The sequence below is a fragment of the Protopterus annectens genome, chromosome 4.part0, assembly GCF_019279795.1.
Source record: "Protopterus annectens isolate FY-2018-M chromosome 4.part0, PAN1.0, whole genome shotgun sequence".
Lineage (NCBI taxonomy): Eukaryota > Metazoa > Chordata > Ceratodontiformes > Protopteridae > Protopterus > Protopterus annectens.
The window spans coordinates 1,184,828,005-1,184,848,245 of record NC_056733.1 but is presented as its reverse complement, the minus strand read 5'-3'; positions in this window follow the sequence as shown (position 1 = coordinate 1,184,848,245).

Below are 20,241 nucleotides of genomic sequence, written 5' to 3'. Positions count from 1 at the left end.
ATTTGGTATGTACCTCACAAGACACCGGCAACAGCTGGAAAGGCCACAGAAATACCTCACTAAAAGAATCACAGCCCTAATGCAGATGCCTTATGCTGACCATCTAAAAAAACTCCAGCTATACTCTGTTGCATATTGCCTACTCAGAGGCGATCTCTGCTTAACATACAAGGCCATGTCAAACCCAGAGCTGTTGGACATGCTACACTTAAAGAAATCCCAATCCCTCAAAGCCACAAGCTCTAGGGATCTAAACCTGGTCATCACAATGAACAAAACATGCTGGAGGGATAAATTCCTCACCCAGAGATTCCCCATACTCTGGAATAGACTGCCTATACATGTCAAGCAGAGTGCCTCTTTGGCCCTCTTCAAAAGGAACCTTGACGATTGGATGGGAGATAGGAAATTCACCCTGGGGATCACGTCAGTCATCCTGCTAGACAGGGGATCATGGAAGTAAATATTCTGGGAAGAAATAGCCAGGGAATTGTTATGGCTAGGCTTGTATATGCCCTTTAGCTGATAGCCTAGTACCACCCTATGAACCTATGAACCTAGAATTATTCATGTGTATTGCGACGGTTCTATTGCATAACAACATATTTTAACTTCCACCAGCCTGAAAAGGGTCTGTTGACCAGTACATTTACACAGTTAACAAATGTATAAATAAATATATAAATAAAATAAATAACACATTCTGGCATCCTGGTAGAAGTGATTTGTTTATCTTATTTGGCAAAATGAGGTGATGTTAAGTGTATCACTAAGAGTTTTTAATAACAAATATTATACTTGTCCTGTACTTGTGAAACTTTTACCCTAAAGGAATTAAATTCAGTCAAATCAGATTCAATTACAGAACCTGATAGCCTTGATATTTTTTCCTAATGAAAATCAAAAGGTTATCTGTTGAAATCCTTAATGCATCTGCTTCAACAACGCCTAGAAAGAGGATATATTTCAGACCAGTGGAGTAAGGTAAGCATCATTACAGTCCCCAAGAGTCATTACCTAACACAGCAAAAAATTACAGGCCTGTTAGATTGACAAGGATTATTGAAAATATCTTTGTAAAAATTCTCCTTGGACTAATACCAAAAAATCCCCCAAACAACTGGTAGAGTTTTACCAACATGGCTTATTGAGTGGTACATCTTATTTGACCAGTAATTTTAATTTTTATGCCAACCTCACTGACTACTAATTTAGCAGCTAATAATATACCCTGATATTGTGAAGGCCTTTGGTTTTGTGCCACAGTTTCACATTCTTAGCAGCCTATTTAGTTTGAAAGGTAATCTTAATATGATAAACTTCGATTCCAACTGACTCAAGAAGGGCATGAGCATGTTAAAGATGTATAACAAATTCTGTTTCAAGAGCATAATTAACAAAGGCATTTCATCGGGGTTCTGTTTTGGTACTATTCCTTTTTAATATCTTTATGACCACATTCCCTGTAAAGAGAACATCCGGTATGAGCGTTTTCAGAACATGTATGGATATGGCTGAGTGTTAGTAATGTATCTCTCCAATGCAGGATGTGGGACTACGTGTACATACTGTATAGGTGGTTACTGAGGCACGAGGTTGCATTTACTATTAAGAAATGTACAGTATTGCATTATGGTAAATCAAACTTGGCCTAACCATGCTTTATAAATGTTCAGATACTACCAGTATCTCATCAGGGTAAAGACTTCATAGTAACAATAACAACGTTTTGAAATTGGAGGAAAATGTTAATTATACGGTAAGAAAATATTAAAAGAGGGGCAGAGAGATACTGTGATGAGATTATTGAGGTTTGTAAAGAATGAAGAGTGTACCCATGAGAGTGCATGTCAAATATACACATTATTACTACAGTGCCAAATCACGTCTGACACATGCTGCATGAGTTATAGTCAGTGCATGTTGTGGTCTGTGTATATATGATCTGCCTGTTTGAGGCTATGGACAGGCTGAAAAATGCCTAGGATGACATATATGACCAATTCCCATTCTTCAGCCATTGTCTTCTACCCATTTGGTCCATTAATTCCTCCAAGAACTGAGAGGCTTAGGGCTCATTCTTTCTTCTTGGAGGCAAGGGTTGAGCAGTGGAAGAGGCGCTGTCCTTTTGGCAATCATTTGTTTTTATTTTTTATGGTCCTATCATTTTGCTGTTTGTGGCCCCATTTGTTCAAAAGAGCTGGAGTACAAGGATTGTGTTTAAAAAAAACATGCCTTCCCTTCAGCATAAGGTTCTCATTTAATAAAACAGACCCCCTGAAGGCAACGTGCCCCTATTGATCTTCGGTCTCCAGCCAAGACACCCTATGGGATATGCACCACAATCTGTGGCAATACACCCCTCAACCATTTCTAAGAGAGGCTCCATCTTATCATTACTGTCTTTCCACTGACCGGCCAGCTTCTAAATCGTTTTGGTCAGTAAGGTTATAGCCTTGGATTTTTCATACTATGCCAAAGAACTGGCTAAGTGCAGATTTCCTTACAATGGTGCAGGTCATGGGTCATCGCATACCCAAGACTGCTAGGCCATTAAGCGCCAGTTCTTATTTGTGCACATCCATAACAAACTCAGTGACAAGTAACTCAAATGTAGGCATTGATGTGATTGCAAATACTCTCAGTGTAAGGATAATTTCCTAACAGTTGTTCAGGAACTGGGCTTTGGAAATATCCCACAATGCATCATTTAGATCACTTTAGGGACACTTGCATCACAGTATGTAGCATGTCTTTATTGATAGATCCTTTGTGTGTGTTTATGGCTTCTGTCATGTGCACTCCCTTATGCCTATGCAAGCTATGTCTGTGGCACATGCAGTGCCACATAATGCTTGTTAAAAATGTGAGCGCTGCCTGTTATCACAGGTTCTCAGTACAAGCATATAAACACATCCTGAGTAGGTAGTTACAAGCCACCATTGCCACTGTAGATACCATGCTTTATTTGTCTACCATTTGTACACAATGATATGTCATGGCATAGAGGTATGCACCAGACAATCTATTACTTGTGCCTGGGCATGCAGTGAGCTGCCATTAGGTAAAGTTTCCCATTACTATTCATACTTATTTATCTTGTTTTCGTGAAATAGGCTTTAATGGCATTATATTGTACAGGACTCAGCACATAGTGACAATAAAATATAATTTCTGAGGTGTGTACTGCACAGCACTCGGAGATGTGCCTAGCCACTTCAATAGTGACTTCAGCTACTCAGATACTTGCTCAACCATACTCCATAGTACGCTTGTTTCTCTGAGTTGTTTACACATAATTAAGGGCTACATACAGATTTCACCATCCATGGCTCAAGGGAATAAACTATTTCAGTTGAATACGTAAATATTTATTAATGCTTAGAGTGTGGTACTTCCAATTTATGATGGACAGTTACATCCTCCTCCTAACATGAGAATTTTGGCATGCATTCCCTCACTAGCTGTCCTTCTGGAATATCTTTTATTATAATTATTTTTCTTGTCACTCTAATCTGCTATACATTGGCATTATAAACACATTCAGGTAATTAAACTGTGATGTGAAAGATGTTACCATCTATGGAGCACATGGCCTCACTGCTTAATTAATGCAATGGCTTCCAGTTGATGTTGTTGTCTCTGCCATTCATGGAATGGACCTTTATAGTGATGGGCGTGCAGTGAAAGGGGCAGTGAATGTGTGCAAGTGTTACTTTATTGAAAATTCCATGGCAGCAAGGATCTCAACTGATGATGATGAAAATTTAACTTTTTCATGTCATATGACAACAAAGAACTTGTTCAAGATGTAAGAAATATATCTCAGAGGCTCCTGCTATGATAGCCTTTTTATTATACTCCTTAGATAAAATAGGTATAAACGTTTCCTGTCTAGCTACTAATACTTAATTTATTACCCTTTCAACATCACTTTGTCTAATCCTCTTTCACAAAACATTTTTTTTTTAATTTTCTACCTCAGCTAATACACTGTCTTTCTGTATAGTCAGGATTTCTAATCCAGTCACTTGATTATCTATAAAACTGTTTTCTGCAGAGTCAAGATTTCTAATCCAGTCACTTGATTATCTATAAAACTGTTTTCTATATAGTCAGGATGATTATTTCTTTTTCAATGCAAGTAAAATTGCTAAACTCAGATTTGGTGGAACTTTTAAATATGACTTTCGCCATTGATTTAAATTTATAAACACAGGGAGTGTTATGCTTCTTAGATATTTTAATGGAAGAAAGATGTGACTGAGATTCCATTACAGTCCTTCTTTCCCTGTCTTTCTCTAACAGGGTGCAAGGTAATTGAAGGGAGGTTCACTGGAAATATCCCTAAAACACACACATATAACAGGCTCATCCAAAAGACAGTCTGTGTCTACTCCATCTACCCACCATTTATTTTGGTCAGAAGCTTTCTACCACCTTTGCACTTGTGCTTTAAGTAAGTTTTGGGCAACCAGTCATCTCTGCATGTATTTTAGCCTGCACACAAGTACTTCAGTGCCCCAGTTTGTAATCAATAGCTTTTCAGTCTGTAAGCTTCATCCACAGATACCCTCCTGGACAGCTTTTACTTGCTGCTTCCTAAGGGATACTGAGATTTACACTTTACTGGTTGTTTGGGCTGCTCTTACTCTTCAACCATTTCTTTCCCTTATCTTTCCTTCACATTTATCTAGACCTGCTATTCCCATTATTTGTATCCTGCTGTTGCTCCTCAGAGGCAATGCATGCCTTCAAGGGTCTTACCCATAGTCGTCCTTCCTTATTGCTCCTTTGCCCCAGACACTTGTTAACCCACTTGCAACTCTGAGACAGTATTTGCATATGTCACCATCAACTCAGTGCACTCATCCCCCTCTTTAAGTTAAAAAAAAAACAAAAGTATTTTTTTTTATTATTATGTATAAGTTTGCCTGTAGGTAAATAGCACTATAATTTAGTAACAGTGAAGTTCATAGTTGGAACTGCTGTTTGAAGGCTATACTGTTGATAGCTTTGTAAGTTCACTGGTTCATAAATATATACTAAACTAACTGCCCTTGGTGGAGAGGGTCTTGGTTTTATTTGGGATTGCATGATCCATGCATTCTTGGAGATATCCGTAGAAAGCATTTGTGAAGGAGTCTGCATTGTGGGATGTGGTTTCCACTGGCCCAGTGGGCTTAAAGAATACCAACTCAGTTTTAAGAAGTGTAAAGTCGGCATTTGAGAGGTTTCTCACTGTAGTCTTTTGTGTTGTGGGGGAGGTGGGATATGTATATCCAGGGTGATTAGTTTGTGGTCAGATGTGACTAGTGAGGGGGTATACTTCCGGTGTGTAGCACATTGTCCCCATGTTTGTGAAGATCAGGTCTAGTATATTATCTCCCCTTGTGGGAGAGGTGACTAGCTGTTCCATTGCATTTGACTTAGTGAATTCCGGGAACTGTTGGGCTAGGATGTTTGGGATAGAATAATGCACCCAGGGTATGTTAGGGTAGTTGAAGTCTCCCACTATGATGGTGTGTGGTGGGACATTCATATCATCCAATGTCTTCAGGAAGGCTGACTGTGGTTCCTGAGATTGAGAGGGTGGTCTGTAACATGCTACCAGTTGTATAGCAGGTTTGCCTACTGTTATTTGCACCTGGATGGTCTCCGATGCTTCATGTGTTGCCACTAACCTGGAGGTGTGGGTGTCCCTCATGAATATGGACACTCCCCCTCCCTTTTTGTTTTGGCCTGAGTTTTGGGGCCAAAAAGCATGATACGAGGTATAGCCTGGTACTGCTAGTGTGCTCTCAGGAGCCTTGAACCAGGTTCCACTTACTGCACAGACATCGAGATTGATAGAATATGTACATACAGATATATGTAATACACACATACATATATAGATATATGTAGATACATATACAGACAGATCTGACTGACAACAGATATGTCTGTATATGACTATCTCTCTCTCAGTCCCACCCCCTCTCAGTCTTACTCTCCCTCTGTCTCTCGCTCTCTCTCTCTCCCCCTCTCTCCCCACATCTATATGTATATATCTATATATACATATGATATATGTATATATATATATATATATATATATACAAACATATATATATATATATATATATATATATATATATATATATACACATATATATATATATATATATATATATATATATATATATATATATATATACTGAGTGAGGCACATGTGTGCAGATGTATTGCAACAGGTGCCTGGTGACAGAGGCATGGAGGTGTGGATACTGGAGTACCATACACCATTCCAAAACACTGACACCAGTAACCACCACATATGTGCATGCCTGCCCACCACTGCATGTGTCAGGGGGGAGCAGGGGCAATAAGTGTACAATAGGCTCCCCATTGATATACACAGTGGCACACTAGTCCTGTAATACCTGTACATGGAATGTGTCAGCGGACATGGTGTGTCAGCTATGGACATGTAGGTCACTGTACCCCTCTACACCCTACAATGTCCTACACGGTATGTACCTCCCATGACAACTACAGATATGGAGAAGGACACAGACATACGCAAGTAACTGTGTCAATGCACTCAAACACATTATCTATGCAAAGTGACTGACAAGACCACAGAGCACACACAGACTACCTACATAGAGGTTACCACTGCTGGATATACATAGTTCGGTCACACCCATGACAGTTGTCCAACAACCATGGTAACACCTCCAACATCCACAACACAAATTACCTATGTCTGTCGTCCTTGTCACTGCAGTATAGAGCACATGGTGGAGGTACACGTCCCTACCCACAGATACGACATACCCTGGAGTAAACCACACAGAAGTAAGAAGCAAGGCTCCCCATGAGTAGATGTCAGACATACCCCTGCTGAATGTTATGCAGATTGGTAATATGCCATATGAGTCACCCTGTGTAACTGTTTGTAAGGAGCAGGTACGATCATAACACATGTGTCACAAGGGGCAGGGTAGCATGACAGTATGCTGCTGTAGGCCCAGGGCCAAAAGCATGCTACCTATCTAAGACACAATGCACACCCATGAACACATTGCAAACCAAATATGTGAAGTGGAATGAGTGTGCCAGTGACGGGGTGCATGTTATGTACTGGTGTGATTGCTCACCATGACTGTCTGTCTGTCATGGTAGTGTGTGTCCTTGGTGTGAGGCCAGCGACAGATGTGTGAGGTATTGTGATCAACACATACTACATTGCCATATGTTGTGCTGTGTTACCCTGTATGTCACTGTGTTGTAGGTAGGGTTATGGCAAGTAAGAGTAGTGTGCATTACCAGTGAAATATGTAACGTGCATTGCATGCAGTGCATGGGTTGATAATGTTTCCCATACAGTACCCTGATACAACCCCCCAGTGTGAGGTTGTGCATTGGACCTGAACCAGTGTGCTGACTGCTGCAGTATACTAGTCTGTCGTATGGAGTGTGCCAGGTACTGTTGCACAGTTGTCGGATGAGCACTGATATCTGGTCATTTACATGTGTATCCCCCAATAGACAGACAGATGCTATATATGGTGGTTAAGTTACATCACTACAGTCGAGTATTATGTGTATTATGTGTGCCATAGTTTGCTGACAGATATTGCTGACATATTTTCTTTCTCCTTTTCAGGTCTATGGTTCACCAGCGAAACCCTGTGTACTCCGCTGCGGAGGAGGAAGAGATACACAAGAGCCTGGAGCGGGATTTCACAATACTCTTTTCCCGCACCAGCCAGAACCAGCAGGAGAGGGCTTCACCATGGCAAGATCTGGTCCATCGGGTAAATGACATTGGCACACATAACCGGACATATGAGCAGGTACGCCATCACTGCAGTGATTTAATTAGAAATGTCCATCAGCATGCGTCGGATATCCACAGGCAGCAGCTTGCCACAGGTGGTGGGGTGGCTAGACATCCCCCCTCACCAGAATGGAGGGACTACTCCTAAGTGTTGTGGCTCCAGCCCAACAGCAACAGCAGCAGCATACATGTGTAATGATGGAGGCTGGAGCCACGCAGCAGCAGGACATGGAGCATGCAGGTAACATGCCATGTGTATAGTTGACCGTTCTGTACACTGTTAGGTTATCCATGTGTGAGGTGTGTCCTCGGTTTGTAGCTGTAATCGTGGTAATTATTGTGCAAGAGTGATATTCTCAATATCAGCAGTAGACCTGTGGAAGCTAACTGTTGCACTACTGAACTGTATCATACTCACAGTATCAATGGCACAGTTGTGCCCACTGACAATAAATTTCTCATTTCTGCAGGTCCCTCTGGTGTAACAGCAAGCCAGCATATCCATGCTGGTGAGTGTGTAATAACATTACCTTCAATACTCTTGATACTAATAGTAATAATAGGCTGAAGCAGTAGTGCTACGTGTTTGATTGCAGGTGTGTTTGTGTCTGTGTGTTGATATCTCATATACTGAGGAGTGTGCATGTGTGCATGTGTGCATGTGCCCATGTGTGCATGTGTGCATGTGCCCAGGTATGCATGTGCCCATGTGTGTATGAGTGCATGTGTGCATGTGCCCATGTGTACATGTGTGCATGTGTGCATGTGCGCATGTGCCCATGTGTGCATGTGTGCATGTGTGCATGTGCCCATGTGTGCATGTGTGCATGTGTGCATGTGTGCATGTGCCCATGTGTGTATGTGTGCATGTGTGTATCAGTGGAGACTTTGTGTACACATTGTAAACTGTGTTTCCTGTCTTACTCCCACAGGGTCTGGTGCTGCTCTGGTGTTGTGCAGCAGGGAACCTGAATCAGCTGCTGTGGATAGTGATAATGATGATACCTGTGTAATGGCACAGGGAGGTGTGCCAGGGTCCGTCATTGGTCAGCCAATTGACTGTACACAGCTGTCGACCCCATCAATGCGCACAGTCATCCTGCCAATACATCCTTTGTCACCAATGTCCCTAGGTGATGGACAGGATACAGTGGGCATTGACCAGGGTAATGTGGTATCAGTGGCACATGCATCCCCACACAGCAGCCATGGCCAGGGTCCTGACATGATACCACACAGGCAGATGTCCAGGGGTTCTCATCGGAGCATCCATGGGTGTACCGCCCCTGTCAGAAGTGCCCACAGAGGTCTTTCAACCTCAGCTATGTTTCGGGCTGTAATGCAGGCACAGTCACGTATGGAACGGTACTCCAGACAGGGTCTGAGGGAGCTGAGAGCATGCCGCACAGCTATAAGTGACAGTATGCGTGATGCTGTGGCTGCCATCCGTAACTTCACCGAGGTCATTAACAGATGTTGGGGGGACACATTAGATCTGTTCCATAACTACTTGTCCATGAGCCAGGGCAATGGTGGACGGTTGAGGTGTTGACGTGGCCGTATGCCAGCAACAGCAGCAGCTGGCAGCCGTCGCAGACAACAACAGGCCCATGGCCGCCTACATAGTGCCAGCAGCAGCCCCAGCAATGCTGGGTCTGTGCTGTCATCAGACCGCCCCAGGAGACCATGTGCACGTGGCTCTGGACAGTCCCAACAGGGACCTATCTCCAGTCACCAACCACCTGCTTCTGATGACAGTACCCAGTCTGGCTTAGTACCTGATATGGTCCGTAGCACCCCTGCCAGGCACAGGTACTGTGTCCGTGGCCACAGACAGTGATCTGTATGACCTGGCAGGTACAGTCTGTGGCTGTCCACAAACACCTGTATATGGCAGCCATGAGGTGGGACTGTGTGCATGCATACACACATGCAAATTGAGAACACCTAGGGCTACCGCATACACGCACACACTGCATCAACATTGCCCCATCTTGTACTGCTGTCCCTCACCAACACACACACACAGACATGTCAATTGGTTGTATCAGTGGCAGAATCAGGCATACCAAGTACACACCCTGTTTATATGATGAAACTGTGCCACCTCCTGCAATTTGTAACATCGGTGCAGGAACAGGTTAACATGGTGCTGATGCACAAGGTGACTACATAGAAGTGTTGTAATAGTATAATGTTGACATCAGTACAGTGTAATGATATCATTGTGGGTATATCCCAGCATGCCTGATGCAGTTACAGTATGAATGTCATTGTATTGTTTTGTGCACCCATAGTAATTACCATAGTGTACTGTCTGCACATCTTTGCATACTGGTGGTGAGGCTGTCAAGAGATGGCCACCTACATAGGTAGCACAGGAGATACGAAAATGTACATATTGATACTCAATGATGGTCATGTCATCTGCGAGTTGCATGCTGTCCACACTCGACTCTGCAATGAGGATGTTTGAGGATGTTGATATCTGTGCAGTAATACACAACAGGTTCAAGACTCACAAGAGCACACTAGCACTACAAGGTCACACCTCAAACCATGCATGACAGCACCACAACAGAGAACTAACTATGACAGGAGGGAGAGTCTCCATACATGTCAAGGATACTGTGGTGCCAGGACAGGTAGCATACATCATACTAAGTCTGGAACTGCTGAGTGAGGGCTAAGTGTCTGTTATTTGAAATGTGTATTATTACAGGTATGAGCACTTGGGTATCAGGCCAGTTATTCAACATTACGAAGGTACATAGTCTATACACTTGTGGGGGGTGGGGCTGGACCCAGCCCGTCTGACCTGTAAATGTCTGGGTACAGGCTTATAGTGCCTGCATATATGCACTGTTACCTACTGGCAGTCGTACACCTTGTTTGTTGTAGCATAGTCTACATACAGGCCTGCTGACTGTAGCTTTGTTTGTATGCATGTTTGCTTGTTATGTTCCTGAAACACTCATTCCACCTGCAGTGCAGATTTACAGTGCCTCTGTGGATCCCTAGTGACATCTGCATTGCTTACTGTACTGATGTCCATGTCTCACTTGACAGAACGTCACTGTTTGTCCTGTTTGCATGTAGGTTGCCTGTAACACATTGCATATGACTTACCTCGCATTTGCTGAAGACAACATTCATATATGCCAGCACTAACAAATCAGGAGCACTACACCCTCACATACCCACCTTGAGTACCTTGTTCCCCATTGGCCCTATGTGTTGTTACTTAGTATGGGATACACAATGCTATGGTAGCATGTGCAAAGGTCACCTGTCAATCTACTCTCTGGTCCAGTTGGTGAATCTGTGAGTCATGTGGTAATGTTACAGCTGCCTCATGTACACAGACAACCCTCTCCCCTTCCCATACACTAACAACACATGTGAGAGATGCAACCACATAGCCAAACTGGGGGCTAAGCTCTCTTAACTCAGTACTGGCATACCCTGTCAGGTGGAGTGGGATACTACAGTGAATACAGTACCAGTCTCACATAGACCTGCCACGACCGCAATCCAAACACAGAAACACACAGGTACATTCTTGGACTCTCGGAATAGCATCCTGCCTGAGTAGCTGACACCTGTAAAGCAGACACACAAGCAAACGTTAAGCCAGTGCAGAGCATGTGCAACACATAGCTCACAAAGCCTGTGTGCCAAACAGTCACAGGCCATACGGCTTGACAACACACCTGCTACAGTTGTGTGAGGTACCTCTATCGTCAGGTACACTGAGGTTCTGCTCACCAGGCTGAACAAGGTGAAGGTCATGCTGAGATGCCCATCGGGCACTATGATCCACCACATAACACAAGCATACAGGTCACTCCAAGGCATGTAGAAATATGACTCAGTCATTGTCTGTGCCAGTGTGTATGACCTGTGATGCACCTCCCTGGACTACATGTTAGGGTACATAGAGGGGCTCTCTGAGCTTGAGGCACAGGCTGGTTTGACCCTGATCTTCAGTAGCATCTTACCCTCACCAGAAATGCTGCCACAATATGTAGACAGGACGATCAGTTTCTACAATTACCGTATGTTTTGGTGACATTCAAAGGGGATCCAATGCCTGTCAGTGTGGGATTACATGCTGGACAAGCCACATTGCTTTGCTAGGGACAGCTTGCACCTGTCACCCATGGGCCATTGTATATTGGCAGAGGCTGTTGCTACACACATAGTGCCTTTGTATGCAAGGCTGACATTACATAGCCACCTACACAGGTATCACACGGGATAGGACACTAATAGTAATGCTACTCAACAGCAGCAGTGTAAACCTCAAGATGCATGCAGTGGTAACTGTCCTTAGCATGGGGTACAGCAATATCCATGCAGTAAAAGACTCCTGGTATAAGGCTCCCAGGTGCACACCATCACTGCCAGGTCATATCTCATACCATGCTTGTCGTCCCCTACACATGCACCAAACCAGACCAGGGGGGATGTATCCAAAGGCACCTCAGATACACACACCCCCAGGTTGGTGGCACAGCACAAAGCATCAGAGCCTATCCATGTGCAACTAACAGTGGGTTAGACTGCCTTCAGGTTCATAGCCTGGCACACACCACCCTCCCATACCCAGGAAACCCACTTGGCCTTCCTGACAACACTGGGAATATGACTGTCTCTACAAACACCATTATATGGGTGGACTGCAACTACCCAAACATAGAGTGTGAGCATTACTGTAGCTCCAAGACCCTATCTGAAAGGTTCTTAGCATTCATTCCCTGTATTGCTATGGAACAACTTGTTACCACTCCCACAAGAGGTGACAACATGCTGCACCTGTTCATCACCAACATGTGGACTATATGCTCCAGACTAGTGTATCCCTCGCTGGTGGGATGACACCATCTACAACTCACACTGTATATTCACATACCACATGCAGCCCCTGCACAGAACACCATAGTCATACAGTTGTCTAATGCATATTCCATGTATTCACATGAGGCAGGCTTCGGACATGGGAACTATTGAAGTTCACAGGTACATATGTGTAGGTGGCACACACATACATCATGTGTGCATTGACATTACTGCTATAATGTATGTCGTGCAATATTGGGAACAACACCCCACACACGTGGACAAACTGTGTGACAAAAACACACATGGCGTTTGTAGGATACAAACCCCTACTTAACTATGTTATGTCACTTGTGAGACATGCAGTAGCAGAGTGTGCTATTTGCATTACTGGGAGGATTGCTTTCTCCTGCTGTACTTATAGGGTACTGACATCATCAGTGTTTAGACAGTGGAATATGCAGCATGTGTTGTTCTAGTTGGCAAAAGGAACATTTCTATTACACTTGGGATTGCACACACACTACTCCCCCACACACATTCACACACACACTGAGCACTTGAAGGATTCAAATCCCTACTTAACTATGTTATGACATTTGTGAGAGACGCAGTAGCAGAGAGCGCTGTTTGCATTACTGGGAGGATTGTTTTCTCCTGCTGTACTTACAGGGTGCTGACATCATCAGTGTTTAGACAGTGGAATATGCAGCATGTGTTGTGTTGTACTAGTTGGCAAAAGGAACATTTCTCTTACACTTGGGATTGCACACACACTACTCCCCCACACACACACTGAGCACTTGCCGGATTCAAACCCCAACCTAACTATGTTATGACACTTGTGAGAGACACAGTAGCAGAGCACGCTATTCAAATTACTGGATATCATGTGTGCTCCTGACATATGTATAGTGTGCTGACATCATTATGTATGAAGAGGTATGTACATCTGTTACTATCCATCAGTACAGGGGAGAGCATATCTATGCATTAACTTTGCACAGGCACAGTGGCCTACTGTACTGCGGAGGCAGATGCCAAATACACTGTGGATAGCCTTCTGTATTCCCTAGGGACAACAGCCTAGTATTGCACTCTACGGCCATATGTTTACCTGTCAGATGCAAGTATCTGTTGCTCATATACTGTTTGTGGGTCTTTATTGCCATAGCTTTCCCTATCTCTATGAACAACTTGTGTACTGTGGAAGATGTTTGCATATGAGTGGGATCCAGTACTTTACTTATGTCTCTGTTGTAATTTCACTGTGTGCACTGGGCAGATTTCTGTATTGTGGGAGGTTCCTGTGTTAACACATACAAATGCCAGATATGTGTGTGCAACTGCTGAACTGTGACATGGCCTAAGTGTGTGAGCATGCCCAGTTCACAGTTTCTATGGCTTCTTGACTGACATGTCTCATTTATCTAAGTGTGCGAGCATGCCCAGTGTGAACTTTCCTTATGTTGGGATCTGTGGTCCACCACATTTGTGTTTGTGTGTGGATGTAATCTATATTTCACATGTACAGTTGAGTGTTGGACATCAGGTTGTGTTCTTACTGCCCAACTGCTTTGTGTCTGAACCTAACAGACATTATGCTGTGTCTGCAGGGTCACCATGGGATAGTTTGCATACAGTTGTCAACATCCTTTCCTACTGACCAAACAGTGTATTGTCGTATAGTGTACTGGTGCAGTACTTTCACTGTGGTGGACAGTATCATCGGTTTCAGTCCTATCACTGCTTGCAATATTTATAGTGGGCACACCAGACTGGTTGAGGGCCAGTTGTGCAGATATGACCATGTTGCATTTTGTTCAGATATGGACAGCATAGTACATGATTGTCCGACATTGTTAATGTATTCCACAACTTGTGTGGACAGTGACAAACAATGGCCATGTGCCCTAGTCCATTTGTAATGCTAGTTAGAGAGTGTTTGCCCTTCAACACACATTTACTGGTGTTTGCCATGACATATGTCAAGGTTAGTGTGCTGTGCCTCTGTCTACCCGTGACATACAGGTGATATCCAGGGTACACTTACCATCTCCCATCCAGTCATCATGATTCCTCTGGATGACAGTCAGTGAGGGACTCCCTGGATAACCTGTACTGGGATTTTAGTCATGAGTGGAGTGAGCATCTGGGTTATGGATCAATCGGCAGAGCATGTCCTGTTTATGTCTGTGCTGAGGTTCAGGCCTGTCAGCTGCATAGGTCACCAGCATTCAGATGTTACATGGTGCCAAATGTCCATTGATACCAGCTTGGTCATGGCTTTATACATCAGGCACAGTTCACCTCCAGCCAGGCGGTATGGCACTGTGTGGAGCTGTAGTTTGTTTAATCAGGCAACACATGGCATCTGTTACAGCTCTGTGATCCTCCTGGTGGGGTATTTGTGGGGTCTTTCCAGTTGATGCAGGTGTCAGTTAAGGTACATCTCTGCAGGGCCATTGTACACAATTGTGAGGCTGCTGATGGATGACTGGAGAGGCACATTGACCTACCCTGACCTAGCTGTGCTTACCTTCATGATTAGGTGGGTACATGGTATGTTTCTGTAACCACTACAGACACATGGTTGTCACATGCAGGATATCTATCACCTTGTGTCCCCAGGTCTCTTATTGCTCCTGATGTACTTACTGGGTTAACACCTATGTGGTAATTTCTGGTCATGTACTGTGTTTCCACAGGGGATGACTATACACTATTCTGCATTTAGCTTGTTGACATGGCTGTGGCACCACTTGTCTGTTTCTATGTGTGCCTTTTGTAGGTTGCCTGTGTCAGCTGGAGGGTCTGATATGGTGGGCAGTTTGTAGTCCTCAGCAAACCTGTTCAGACAGAGTCCTTCCATGTTGGCCTCTACCTATGTTACATATATAGCATACAAGAGAGGTCCCAGGACCATGCCTTGTGGGATGTCAGTTGTACCTAGTTTGCAGTCTGACATGGCTGCAGCATGTCTGACCAGGTCAGTTCTGTCCTTCAGCTGGTTTGCAACCCATCTACTTGGATAGGGGTTTATAGTTAGGCTGGTGAGCTTATCTTTACTGACCAACTAGGGTATTGTATGGAAGGGTTTAGCAAGGTCCAGATAGGCTGTGTGATCCACATTCCCCACATCAATGGCCTTGCTGCACATTTCACATGAGTCAGACATGTGTAAGGGGCAGGATCTGCCCTATGACAGCCACACTGGGTAGGGTCCAATGTCTGTAGGTACTCAATCTCGTTATTCCTGGGATCCATGATCATCCTCTCCATTACTTTGCCAACCTAGATAGTCAGGGTTGAGGGGTGATAGTTTGCAGTATCCATTCAGGCACCACCTTTGTGGTGAGGGACCACTGTTGCTGTACACTGCTCTTTGGGTACATATCCTGTGGTAAGACTGATAGTGTGCAGTAGTGCTATTTGGTGTTCCATTCTTCTTACAGTACTTGTTGGACACAACCCAGGACACCATCTGGTACCATTGATGCTGTGTGGTGTGCTTTGTAGATGCTGGCTGTTACCTCAGCATCTGCAATGTCAGGGGGCCAGCACTCTGCTGGGATAGATATTTGGCAGTTTGGTGCTGGTGGGGAGTTTGCAAAGAATCTGTTAGGTAGGATGTTGGCAATGTGTGTGGGTTTGGTGTATTGTTTGTGATATTAGAGTACTGCAGTGCATATCTGTGGATTATCACCATGGTTCCTACCATTAGGTAGGACAGCTGTGTGATAATCCTTTGTGTCCTGCACAATTTGTATCATCATAGGTTCATAGGTTCATACTAGGCTATCTGCCCTGGCCTTGTTTGAGCATGGACAGACTGTGTGTGAGTTTCGACACCCTTTGCAATGTGCATATTATGCCCATGTAGGGTTTACTTTACTAGATGTGACACAGGGATGGCCCCCAGTGTACACCTACTATCTCCCATGCACTTCACCAGATTTCTCTTGTTGAGTATGAGTGTGGAGCTCAGCCTATCTTGGACTGGGATTCTGTTCCAGAGTGTAAGGAGCCTCTGGGTTATGGATCTGTCCCTCCAGCACATCCTATTTATCTATGTGTGGAGGTTCAGATATCTCTCTGTGGTGTCTCTGCTGGATTTGGGGTTTCTGCAGTGGAGCATGTCCATTCATTCTGGATTGGACATGGCCTTGTACATCAGGCATACATCGCCTCTGACTGGGCAGTATGCTTGTGAATTGGGCTGTGGTTTCTTCAGCCAGGCTGCAGATGTCAAATGTTTGGACCCTTTATTCTGTTGGTGAGGTACATTTGGGGTCTTTCTAACTGCTGCAGGTGTAAGGTAAGGTACATCTAAACTGGGGCATTGCCGTCACGTATAGGCCTGATAAGGGAAGAGTATGGGGGCACAGTGACCTCTCTTGATCTACATGTGCATCCTTTTGTATTAAGGTGGGCAATATAGCAGGTCTTCCTGGCCACCTTGGCAATGTGAGTGTCACATGATGGGTTACCGTCCACTTGTGTCCCTAGTTCCCTGATTACTTCTTCCATACATAATGGATTGCCACCTATGTCATACTTTGTGTGTGCCTTGTTTGGTATTTGATGAGACATTCATACTCTGCAGTGTCTTCAGGAAGGCTGGCTGGGTTTCCTGGGTTTGTAAATGTGGTCTGTTTTAGGCTGCAAACAGGGACGCAGTTTGAGCCACTGTTACTTGCCCATGGATAGTCCATGCTGCTTCTTGCTGTGGTACCAACCTGGGGGTGTGGTTATCCTTGACAATTACTGGTAGCCACACTCCTATTGTAGCGTGTTCCATGTTTTGGAGCTGTAGAGCATGGTATGAGGCATAACCTGGTAGTATTAGGGTGCTCTTCTGGGCCTTGACCCAGGTTTCTGTTACAGAACAGATATTACCATTCTCCATGCTGTGGTAGGTTTGGTCTGCATGCACCTTGCAGGTTAGACTTCTGGCGTTGGGTAGCATTACGTCCAGGTTGTTATCCCTTGTGCTACCTATGGTGGTGGGTTTGTGTTTCCAGCCTTACCTATTAAAGGCACAGTGGGGGTGACAACAGCCTTTGCCAGTATCCACACAGCCAGATGTGCTGGGTGCGTGCCATCCCTAGCAGGTGGGGCATCATGTCTTGCTCAGCATGTCATCCCAGGCTGTCAGCCATTTGTTCCCCCTTGCTAACAGCAAGACTTCAGCCAATTATTGTACTTGGTCTTGTTGTCTTCATAGTGTGGCATCATGCTTGGTGAGGGTGAGATGTTAGGCAGGGTCTTCATGTTTGCATATACTAGATGGTGTTACATTGCTTAACACATGGCAATCATGCCTCAGGTGGTGCTGCAGGGCTGCCTCTGTCAGATGCACATACTACACTCCCTGTACATGTTTGAGAGCAGGTTGTGTCATGTTAGGCATCCCTGTTACTATATGAGTGAGTCAGAGAGGGGTATCATTCCCAGGGTTCCTACTGAGCCAGTGTATGTGCTATGCGTTGCCTCTTTGCCAAGGCCAGGGCATACTGGGCACGCCTCCTTCTGCCTACTGGGGCAGGCTCAGGTTGTTCCTCCTCCGAGTCACGCTCTGCCTGTGATGGCCTTGGCAATGGTGGGGGGCTGTTTGTCCCGGCACTATGCTGGTCCTGCTGCAGCTGTTTTTGCAGAATCATATTATGTAGCATAGCACATACCATGACAATTTGGGTACATGTAGTTGGTGAGTACTGCAAGGCTCCACCAGATGTGTCCAGGCACTGGAACCGTGACTTGAGCAGCCCAAACACATGCTCTATTACATTATGTAAAAAGACAGACCAAACCACGGATACCTTGCTCAAGCAAACCAAAGGAGTTACAGTTGAATAAGAATAACAGTTAAAAACTGTTAAGAAAACCAAAAAGTCACCTTAACGTCACTTTATTCAAAACGTTTTCGCCTTGCTTAATAGCTTGGCTTCATCAGAGGAATGTAGAACCAATTTCAAAGTACAACTTTTAAATAAAAAAGGAAATGATGTCATCACACTACGCCTTTTCTTAAAAACATATCACTTAAAAAAGCATACAACTAATAATTAGTGTTTACATAGAATATATTTGAAATACATAAACATTCAAGTAACACTATTAACTCCTATAAAATGGGAGATTCATATAAAAATACATTAAAAATAGATTTAAAAATAGATAACAGATAAGGGGAATAGTTCTCACTATTAATGTGTACAAATATTTTAACCTAATAGAATTGTCAATGTGTTAATATGTACAATAATGTGAAAAGATAAATAAACACCTTATCAAATAATCTTTATTTAACGAAGGTAACTTCTTAATTTTAAAATGGGCATAATATTACAATTATCATTCAATCCGGGCCAATGAAAAAAGCTATTGTCAAAGGACAATTTGTTAGAGCAGCGAGAATGTGCAGTACGTTGGACTTTTTCTATAAAGAATGTGCTTTTCTCACAGAACTATTTTTAAAACGTAGTTACCCTTCCAAATTTGTACAAGAGATTTTGAAAGAAGTATCTTTAAAAAGAAGCAATGGTTTCTATAAAGCAATTTTAACAAACCAGGAGTTGAATAATCCGCTTCAACAAGAGGCTGATTCCCAACCTACCCAAGGCCCAGTTACACAAGTTCATCATGTGAGTTTTAGAAAAACTACTGATTTTGACCCAGCCCTATGTTATGTGACCACTTTTAGTTTTGACACTAAGGAAATTATTGCCATTATTCAGAAAAATTGGGACTTTATTTTGAGTAATCCAAATTTAATGAAGAAATTTGGGCAATTTCCGAAATTTGTGTTTAAAAGGAATGCAAACCTAAAAGAATTATTACAGAAGAATAACTTAGATAGATTTTTTAATAAAAAACTGGGTATGTACCCCTGTGGCTTTTGCAACAGGTGTAGTAAAATAAAATCTGGCCAGACATTTAAACTAAGGGACCATAAGTACAATATTAGGTACCCCCTCAACTGCGAAAGCAGATCTGTTGTTTATGTCGCTTGTTGCAACTGCTGTCCGTCTTTCTATATTGGAAAGATGGACCGCAGATTTAGAGACAGAATATATGAGCACATTTACGCCATGAATAAGAGAAACGAAAGTAATGCGCTTGCTAAACATTTGATTGAATATGAAGGGCACAGTTTCTCGTTCATGGCTATAGACCAAGTTAATACATCAAATAGGGGGGGTCCTATTACACTCCTATTAGAAATTAAAGAATTGGAGTGGCAATTCAGGACTGATGCTTTTCATTGGCCCGGATTGAATGATAATTGTAATATTATGCCCATTTTAAAATTAAGAAGTTACCTTCGTTAAATAAAGATTATTTGATAAGGTGTTTATTTATCTTTTCACATTATTGTACATATTAACACATTGACAATTCTATTAGGTTAAAATATTTGTACACATTAATAGTGAGAACTATTCCCCTTATCTGTTATCTATTTTTAAATCTATTTTTAATGTATTTTTATATGAATCTCCCATTTTATAGGAGTTAATAGTGTTACTTGAATGTTTACGTATTTCAAATATATTCTATGTAAACAC